The 8,463-nt window shown below is 42.5% G+C and overlaps 1 long non-coding RNA gene across 1 annotated transcript; it reads right to left on the bottom strand.

Moving 5' to 3' along the window:
• Positions 1-7,300: 7,300 nt before the first annotated feature.
• LOC119629136 (uncharacterized) lies at positions 7,301-8,207 on the bottom strand. Its single transcript, XR_005245223.2, has 2 exons — positions 8,056-8,207; positions 7,301-7,531 (listed from the first exon to the last, which is right to left on the bottom strand). It is a non-coding gene; the product is annotated as an uncharacterized LOC119629136 (long non-coding RNA).
• Between the last annotated feature and the right edge of the window lie 256 nt (positions 8,208-8,463).

Here is an 8,463-nt window from a genome sequence, read left to right as displayed (position 1 = left end):
CAATGATGGAGAGTATAACATCTGGCGATTCCATCGAAGGCTATGTCATGGAAGATGGCATACTTAAGAAAATGCTCACAGATCCTATACTCGGCATACATAAACCAATTGTAGTGCCTAAGTCTTTCCAGTGGAGCTTGATAAACTCCTTCCACGTGACACTGCAGCACCCAGGATGGGAGAAAACTCTGCAGAAGCTACGAGAAACGTACTGGTTTGACAAGATGAACTCGGCTGTTAGACGTTTTGTAGACCATTGTGTTATATGTAGAACCTCGAAAGGACCATCTGGTTCTATACAAGCGCAGCTCCATCCGATCCAGAAACCCACGGCAGCGTTCCAGGTCATTCATATGGACATCACAGGAAAATTGGGCACGAGAAACTCCGAAGGACAATATGAGTACGTAATTGTTGCTATTGACGCATTCACGAAATACATATTACTGAGCTATTCCAATGACAAGAGCCCGAGCAGTACACTCGCGGCACTCAAGCGTGTCATTCACCTGTTTGGCACCCCGGTACAAGTGGTGGTTGATGGCGGTCGGGAGTTTCTCGGCGAGTTCAAAGTCTACACTGACCGCATAGGGATTGACGTGCATTCAACTGCGCCAGGAACAAGCCGAGCAAACGGACAGGTCGAAAGGGTCATGGGCACATTGAAAAATGCCCTTACCATGATCAAAAACTACAGTACTCAAGACTGGCAGACGGCGCTGGAAGCTTTACAGCTCGCTTTCAACTGCACGCCACATCGAGTGACAGGAGTAGCTCCGCTCACTCTCCTGACCCGCCGACAACATTGCATACCGCCAGAGTTACTAAGGTTGGTGAATATTGAGAACGAATGCATAGATTTTGATCTGCTCGAGCAACACGTACGACAGAAAATGATTGATGCGGCGCAATACAACAAGCAACGCTTCGACAGAGGCAAGGCGAAATTGCGCCCATTTCAACGAGGCGACTACGTACTCGTCAAGAACAATACTCGTAACCAGACATCCCTCGACCTCAAATACAGTGAGCCGTATGAAGTATGCAGAATCCTGGACAACGATCGGTACATCATCAAGCGAGTGACCGGCAGAGGGCGCCCTCGTAAAGTCGCCCACGACCAGTTGCGCCGAGCGCCCCAGCCCGGCGAGCAGGACACCGTGTCGACGGACAGTGTAGAGGACCCCGAGCGACAACCGGCGAGCGTGCCGGCCGACGAGACTGAAACAGATGCCACATCTCGGCCCCAGCCCCTGCCGTCTACCTCGCGAGCTGCCCAGGCCTTGGATGCTTAATGGTTAGTTTTATATTTCTTACTGCTATCCTGATAGTTACTTAAAATGTTTACCAATTTATGAGAAAGCCAGTATCAACATCAGCAGTAAGATCCAGCCGTTGGCCTATGTCTTTGTTGACGGGTCGACCATTATTAAAAGTAAGCCTGTACATTACCCCTATCCTATTTTCCTTCATTGAACCAATTTCAGAGCCCCTGTGGACCACGGTCAAAATAAATAAGGCCTAGGCCACAGCATCGTCCTTCCTACATCCTTTAGAGCCCCTGTGGACCACGGCGTACGAGACCGCTCAGCGCCACAGCATCATTCCCATGTGAGCTCTTCATTACGCTATTTATTTTCAGAGCCTCTGTGGACCACGGTCATAAATATAAGGCCCAGGCCACAGCATCGACCTTCCTAATCCTTTAGAGCCCCTGTGGACCACGGCGTATGAGACCGCTCAGCACCACAGCATCAAAACCCTCATAAGCCTAAACAAAAGGCAAGTAAAAAAAAAAAAAAAAACATTACTTTTCAGAGCCTCTGGGGACCACGGTCAAAATGATTGACTATGACTGTTGCTAACTTTGACCGACTTAGGCCTAGGCCCCAGCATCGTCCTAGTTCCCACTTCCATTAGAGCCCCTGTGGACCACGGCGTTCGAGACCGCTCAGCGCCACAGCATCAATCCTGTCTACGAGAAATCAAATCGTGCAATTATGCGTGGAGCATTTGTATCGATATATCTACGAGTACATAAATCGTGCGAGTAAGCGTGGAGCATTACAAGCACTTCAATATCATCGCTCACCTTCCATGTACAGCATTCCTATACTTATAACAATTTTGTATAAAGCCTCTCAATCTTTATTCTGTGCTTTTCATCTTACTATTTAACATACTTGTGTGTATGAACTTTATGGTACAAAAGCTAGCTGATAACTAGGATTGTTGAAATCGGTTATCAAAGAAAAATAGTACGACAATTTTATTATCATTACAGTAGTGACGTTGTTTCATTTTGAAAAGCGCCAGCCACAAACAAGTTGTCAGCTAGTGTACCGGTGGACGGATACCTAGCTCAAAGAAATTACTTTTCATTTTCAGACCCGCGACTGGTGCAGAGCACGCACACTGTCTCGCAGAATGGCCGTGTCGACGCACCACTAATTATATGGAAAAATTAATTAATCAATCAAGATTAATTCCTAATTTAACATGCGGCGTAATTATTGATTGTAATTATCACACGTGTAGTAAATATATTTCAGACTGATTGTTAATTTAAGCAAAATGCAATGTTATGGTTTGCTGTCACTTGGGCAGCAAACGATAACGTTGCATTTACCATTCGTCTTCAGAGGAATGTTTAATCATTTGCTAAATTCATTTCTTGATTTTTAAGCGACGTCTACTTGTTTAACACGATGTTTGGTTAAGATTAATGTTTTAAGGAACTCTGCCAGATTTTGTAATACGCGGAAACGATACCACGTGATTACGTTTGTAAGGATAGATTCAACTTTAGATTTAGTTAGTGACCTAAATTAGTTGTTTAAATTAATTTGTGATTTAACTATCAAGTTTGGAAAATTTAGAGTGAGTTTGCGTTTTAATAATTTGTGAATTTGAAGTAATTTCCGTCTTGACAAGAGGGAGCCACCGAACTATCAAGTTTGGAAAATGTAGTGAGTTTGCGTTTTAATAATTTGTGAATTTGAAGTAATTTCCGACTTGACAAGAGGGAGCCACCGTTTTTGTTTTCGGGGTGGCGGCTTGTAATCAAGACGGAAAGACTTTCTTTCTGTGCTGCGCCTCGGCTGCGACCAGACGCTCTGTGAGTACATACTGTTGCATTATTTTAAGGTTATTTTTAAGTGTGTATATAAGTGCTAGGCGAAGTGTTGTAATTAAATAGTGTTAAACTATAATTTGGTGTTTCGTTTGCGATGAGTGAGCCTTGTGATGGAGTTGGTGGCGTCAGTTTATCTGACGTCACCTTTTCCAAAAATTCTCCGGAGGTCGGTGCGCCGTCATATACCTTTGGTAAGCCAAAGGTATATATTTCACCTACTTAAAAATTACCTGTGCGAATTCATTACTCTTAACTACAGCCTGTGGCTCGTTTATCGCCAACACTCTAACCGCATGCTCCACACCCGCAATGCTTAAAAACGTTGTAAATACTAGCTCAGAAAATGCTTAAACTAATGATCATATGAATTGATAACAAAATGGTGTCCTCACATCTAAAGTACTTTGTAAAATTCCTGGAGACACCAGCTGCTACAATACGAGCATTCATTTCATAAAACCATCATCAAAATAATAAAAAAGTGATAAAGATGATTATGATCAAATTTAAGGAAGATATATAAAGTTTACGATCAACGAACAGCGCTTCCGACCGATCAGCGAATATTTAACGAGATCGTAAACAGATCGCACGCATCAGCACGACCACGACCAGTGCCAGCCGCACGCGCCACGCCGCGCGACCTGTTGTTGGGTGGTTGCTTAGCATAAGTCAAGTAATGCAATTATAAGTAGATCGATTAGAATCTCATATTGAAGTAGTCTACCAGACTACTCTTCGTTCAGTTAGATTATACAATTCACCTTTCCAAGGCCAGAACATATTTTAGAGAAAATTGCTAAGGCGTTCGTCGATAGTACGTATATACCTATAGTGTAGAAATATCATACACATCACCGTTTAGGTCAGGTCAATTAGGTGCGGCCTCCCCGTCGAGTGGCCAATATGCAGCTGGACTGCAGGCAGGCAGGTGGAGGCAGATCTCCGAGAGAGGGAAGTGACTCTATTACGAGTATATGGTAACGCAGATTAACACTAAAGCGTACAGAAGGTTTCTAAAGTAAAAATTTTCGAATCAAAGCATACTACTATAATATGGAGCGGCTGGCGTTTGGAAAGCATAACCAACGCAAAAAATACCATCAATCATTATTAATTAATATCTAAATATGAATATAATTCTTTCGCTGATATCACACAATAGGGACTTTCCGATTGCCAACGATGTCAATCAACGGAGGCCGACAATGAACGCGTCAGGTGAGGAGCCGCGTCATCGGCGCTCGCGGCCGGACACAATGCCTCTTCTAAATTAATTTGTAAGTGCTAGATGCGATCGTGGCGCGAACAAAGCGGGCGGCGGCTCAGTAGTCGCCGTGAACAGCGTGTCCAATTTGATTGTGCCCGTCTAGTGGGCCCGCGCACGCGATCCGCGCGGACCGTTCACACGGCACGCTCTCTGCCCTTAAACATGCTCTCGAACAAAACGAAATATGTGCGTATCCATCCAATAACATTCACTTACGTAAAAAAAAAAAAAATGCGTACATTTTATTTTTATGATCGATAATGTAAATTAGTTTAGGTATTATTCCTTATTATTATGAACATATGCATGAACCATCCCACAATAGTTTATAGAATTTAAGGAGGTGGGGTGTCAATTTGCAGAGCATAAATACAACCATGGCTGTGGCATGTGGTACTGCATGCTAATACAATGTCCGTCGTGAGCCTGCGTGATCACACTGCTAATACAAATGTTTTAGTGAAAAGTGAGGGAACAGTCTCGAACTAACGAATTCTCGAACAAATCCAGAAGAAACTTTGTACAGAAAACACAGATGACGAAGCTGTAATTGTTTACAGAACGAAGTAGGCGTCGTGGGGTGTGAACGGGCGGGCCCCCGGCAATAGTTACGCGCCCAGTAGGCTATCGCGGTGCGTCACGTTCCTTACATTGTACATTAACAGCTTATAAATTATTTTCCTTTAACAAAGATTTATATTATACTCGTACTACACTATTATTTTAAAACACTTCATAAATTAGTTTGAATCGATAACTAGTCAGGCCAAAAGTCTTTGAAGATTAATTCTGCTCCACGCATTTTAATAATAGAGTTTCAGTCCAAAATAGCTTGGTACCTAATTTGATAAACCTCAGGCATACCTGAAAGAAAAAAAAGGTTGCATTTCCATTAAAAAAATGACGTTCTTCGTATCCGACCGGACGGCATGGTGAAGTATTCGTAAAACAGCAGAAGGCTTCTTCGATGGTGACTTTCGAATTTCGACATGCCTGTGCGTCCGCAAATCTGTTTGATTTGTAATTTGGAGTGCAATAAGTTTGGTTACGTCAGGTCCAGAGCGCAGCCTCCGCGACGCGTTTGTTTTGAAAGCGAGCAAACACCGGCCGCACTATATTTGCTCAGCCCAGTTATCGTTCCGCGAAACGTCCTCCTCGCGGAACCAGTATCTGCTCGAACACGAAATTGAAATATAATATCGTGGGACGACGGCATGTACCTACACTGTTCGAATTTTTACACAATTTACGAGTACTTCCTCAAATAAAACATGGAATTTATGCGGCGCTGAGAGTGTAACTTATTGCGAGTGGAGGAAGGAGGTGACGCGCCCAGCAGGACGACTCTTTGTTATCTGGAGCGCAACTAAATCTCTTTATTTGAACTATGTACATGCTTGTACGTAAATAAATAAATAATTACAATATGGTGGTGGTTTCATTTTCAACCTATGATAAAACCTATGAAAATGAACCTATGAAAAATCATTTAAAGTCTATCGTGAACATTTTTATGTACGTATTTCATGTGAGTCCGCACGGGTAGGTACCACCACCCCGCCTATTTATGCCGTGAAGCAGTAATGCGTTTCGGTTTGAAAGGTGGGATAGTCGTTGTAACTATACTGAGACCTTAGAACTTATATCTCAAGGTGGGTGGCGCATTTACATTGTAGATGTCTATGGGCTCCAGTAACCACTTAACACCATGTGGGCTGTGAGTTCGTCCACCCATCTAAGCAATAAAAAAAAATTGTCAATTTCCGGTACTTTTTCGACTGATTGCATTTGCGGAACTTTTCGTGGTACGTGGCCTCCTTAACCGCAGCCTTCGACGACCGAGCTCTACTGGCGCCGCACACTTACTATGAATTAAAATTCTCTTATGTTTTAACTAATAACCAAAATATTTGAAACATTACGTTGATTTCTTTAACTTATATAGCTTCAGTTTGAGTACACACAGATGAATGTCGTAAGGTTGATTATGTTCTCTTGGATCGTTTGGAACCTTTGGGTTCGTTGGCAGGGATCTGAGGATTGTTTTCGAGATGATCCATTCATCTACCTTTAAGTATCTCACCACCCACCACTGGAGCAGAGTTCATATGTACTATCAGGTACTTTTTGTCAGGTATGACTTTGGAAGGAACCGCCCTGCATATTATGTTTCCCAACCTTTAGGACAATTCCTACGCAATTCAGACGCGGCTTAGGGAGAGTCCTCAGCTGTAGGCGGCAGAATGGATGTGCTTTGATATTGCTGAAGTCCTATGACGGTGACGGTGACCTGACCACCAGGTGGGCTGTACGAGTATTATTAGATTTATGCATGGTCGTTACGTGCCTATTGTCAACCTATGCGCCAACGTCATTTAGTTTATTTTACTAATTAGGAGTCAAATTTTCATAGAAATTCAAAAGTTCGTTTTTAGATTGAGTTGCTTGCAGCCGTTGATACAGGTGACACAACTCACTGATCGAATCTGCTATCGTGTATGTACTGACCATCTAGCGACACACTGGACGTATATATCACGTTCGCTGCGGCAAGTAAAATCTTAAACCTTTGTCTGGTGCGGCGGCGGGCCAAATTGTGCCCCCAATGATTTTTCCGCCAGTGCGTGGTAGGTCTTTTTCGACACGTCAGCACAAGGTTAGATTAAATTGCTATAACTTTGCGAAAACATGATGTAGGTGAACAGTTTTTGGACTGTTGGAAAAACCTTGAACCCAACTTCTTTAGATTTGATTCGCCCCGGGATCTGCCCAACAGAAAATGAGAAATAAACCAGGGAAAGTGGCGGGTCGATATCGACCAGAACCGCACTAGAAAGTATTTTTAGTAGTGATGGGAAAGACAAAAATAAGGGGATATCGAAAATAAAACAGAATTAAAGTAAAGAAATAAAAATTGTTTATTTAATTATTTATTAATGGCTGTCTTTAAAACATTTCGCACAAAGATTTTGCTTGCACATTCTGCAGTATGTTTTAATTTTTTTTACTCCTTTTCACCTCGGAACTCTTCATGGTTTCCCGCAGTTTTTCATAGCACCCTACACAATTTCGCCGTTTACCGCTCATCTCAAGGATATGATCGGCCGTAGGTGTTACTTGATTTCCTGAAATGATTTTTTAAATTCTGTGATTCATTTACCTTATGAATTTGACTACAGGGCTCTCTGTGTATTAAATAGATTCTCAAATAAAATGAAAAAGTTAACATAGGTCTTGAAATAGTCAAATCTCATCACCATGCGTTGTCAAAGTGCACACTTTGATGGGTAAAATTAAACACAACATGCTACAAGATAAGGTGATACAACTTTGTTTTCTGCAATTTTCAGACCATTCTATTTGTTAAGCTTGTGAAAACAAAATATGTACATATAATACAGGGCCTTATATAGTAGACTTGAAGCGTTATTTTCATGTTAAATGCAGCCTTCTGACCCGAAACAACAACTCATGTGTTATTGAGTAAGTAAACAGAGTGTCATAACATACCTTAATACAAGGAGTAGTGCAATAAACGCCATACATTGCTCGCAGAAAAATAAACGGAGTCAAACCAAAGCTCATGCTCGAAGACCATTCACAGCCACCTAAGCACTCGTAATGTGTAAAAAATAATGACAATAGTTACCTGTTGCAGAGGTAGAACGTCGTCAACACGAAACAGAAGGAATCACCTTCAACATAAAAAGGAATAAAAAAAACGCGACGTACGTCAGTTCCGATAGCTTGCCCAACACTAACTGGCGAGGCGGGCGCTCTGTGCGGTATCAGGCCGCCAACAGCCTGTTGGGACGGCGGGCCACAATAGGCCTCCTCCCGCACCAAGTTGATATTTTTTACCGTCAGTGCGTGATAGGCCGATAAAGGCCTGCCGTGATGTTTTTATAGAGAACACCTATACTTTTGACCACAATCTCAAATATATATTTGTCTTTGTCGTACCTTTACAAACACCTGAGATAATCGTTCCGCACCAGCGAGAGGGACATAGTTTTCTTCGTCCGCACCAGGTGAAATTCCGCGGCAGGCTGATTTG

This window comes from Bombyx mori, chromosome 11, assembly GCF_030269925.1.
Source record: "Bombyx mori chromosome 11, ASM3026992v2".
Classification (NCBI taxonomy): domain Eukaryota; kingdom Metazoa; phylum Arthropoda; class Insecta; order Lepidoptera; family Bombycidae; genus Bombyx; species Bombyx mori.
This window is presented reverse-complemented; position numbering and strand designations above follow the sequence as displayed.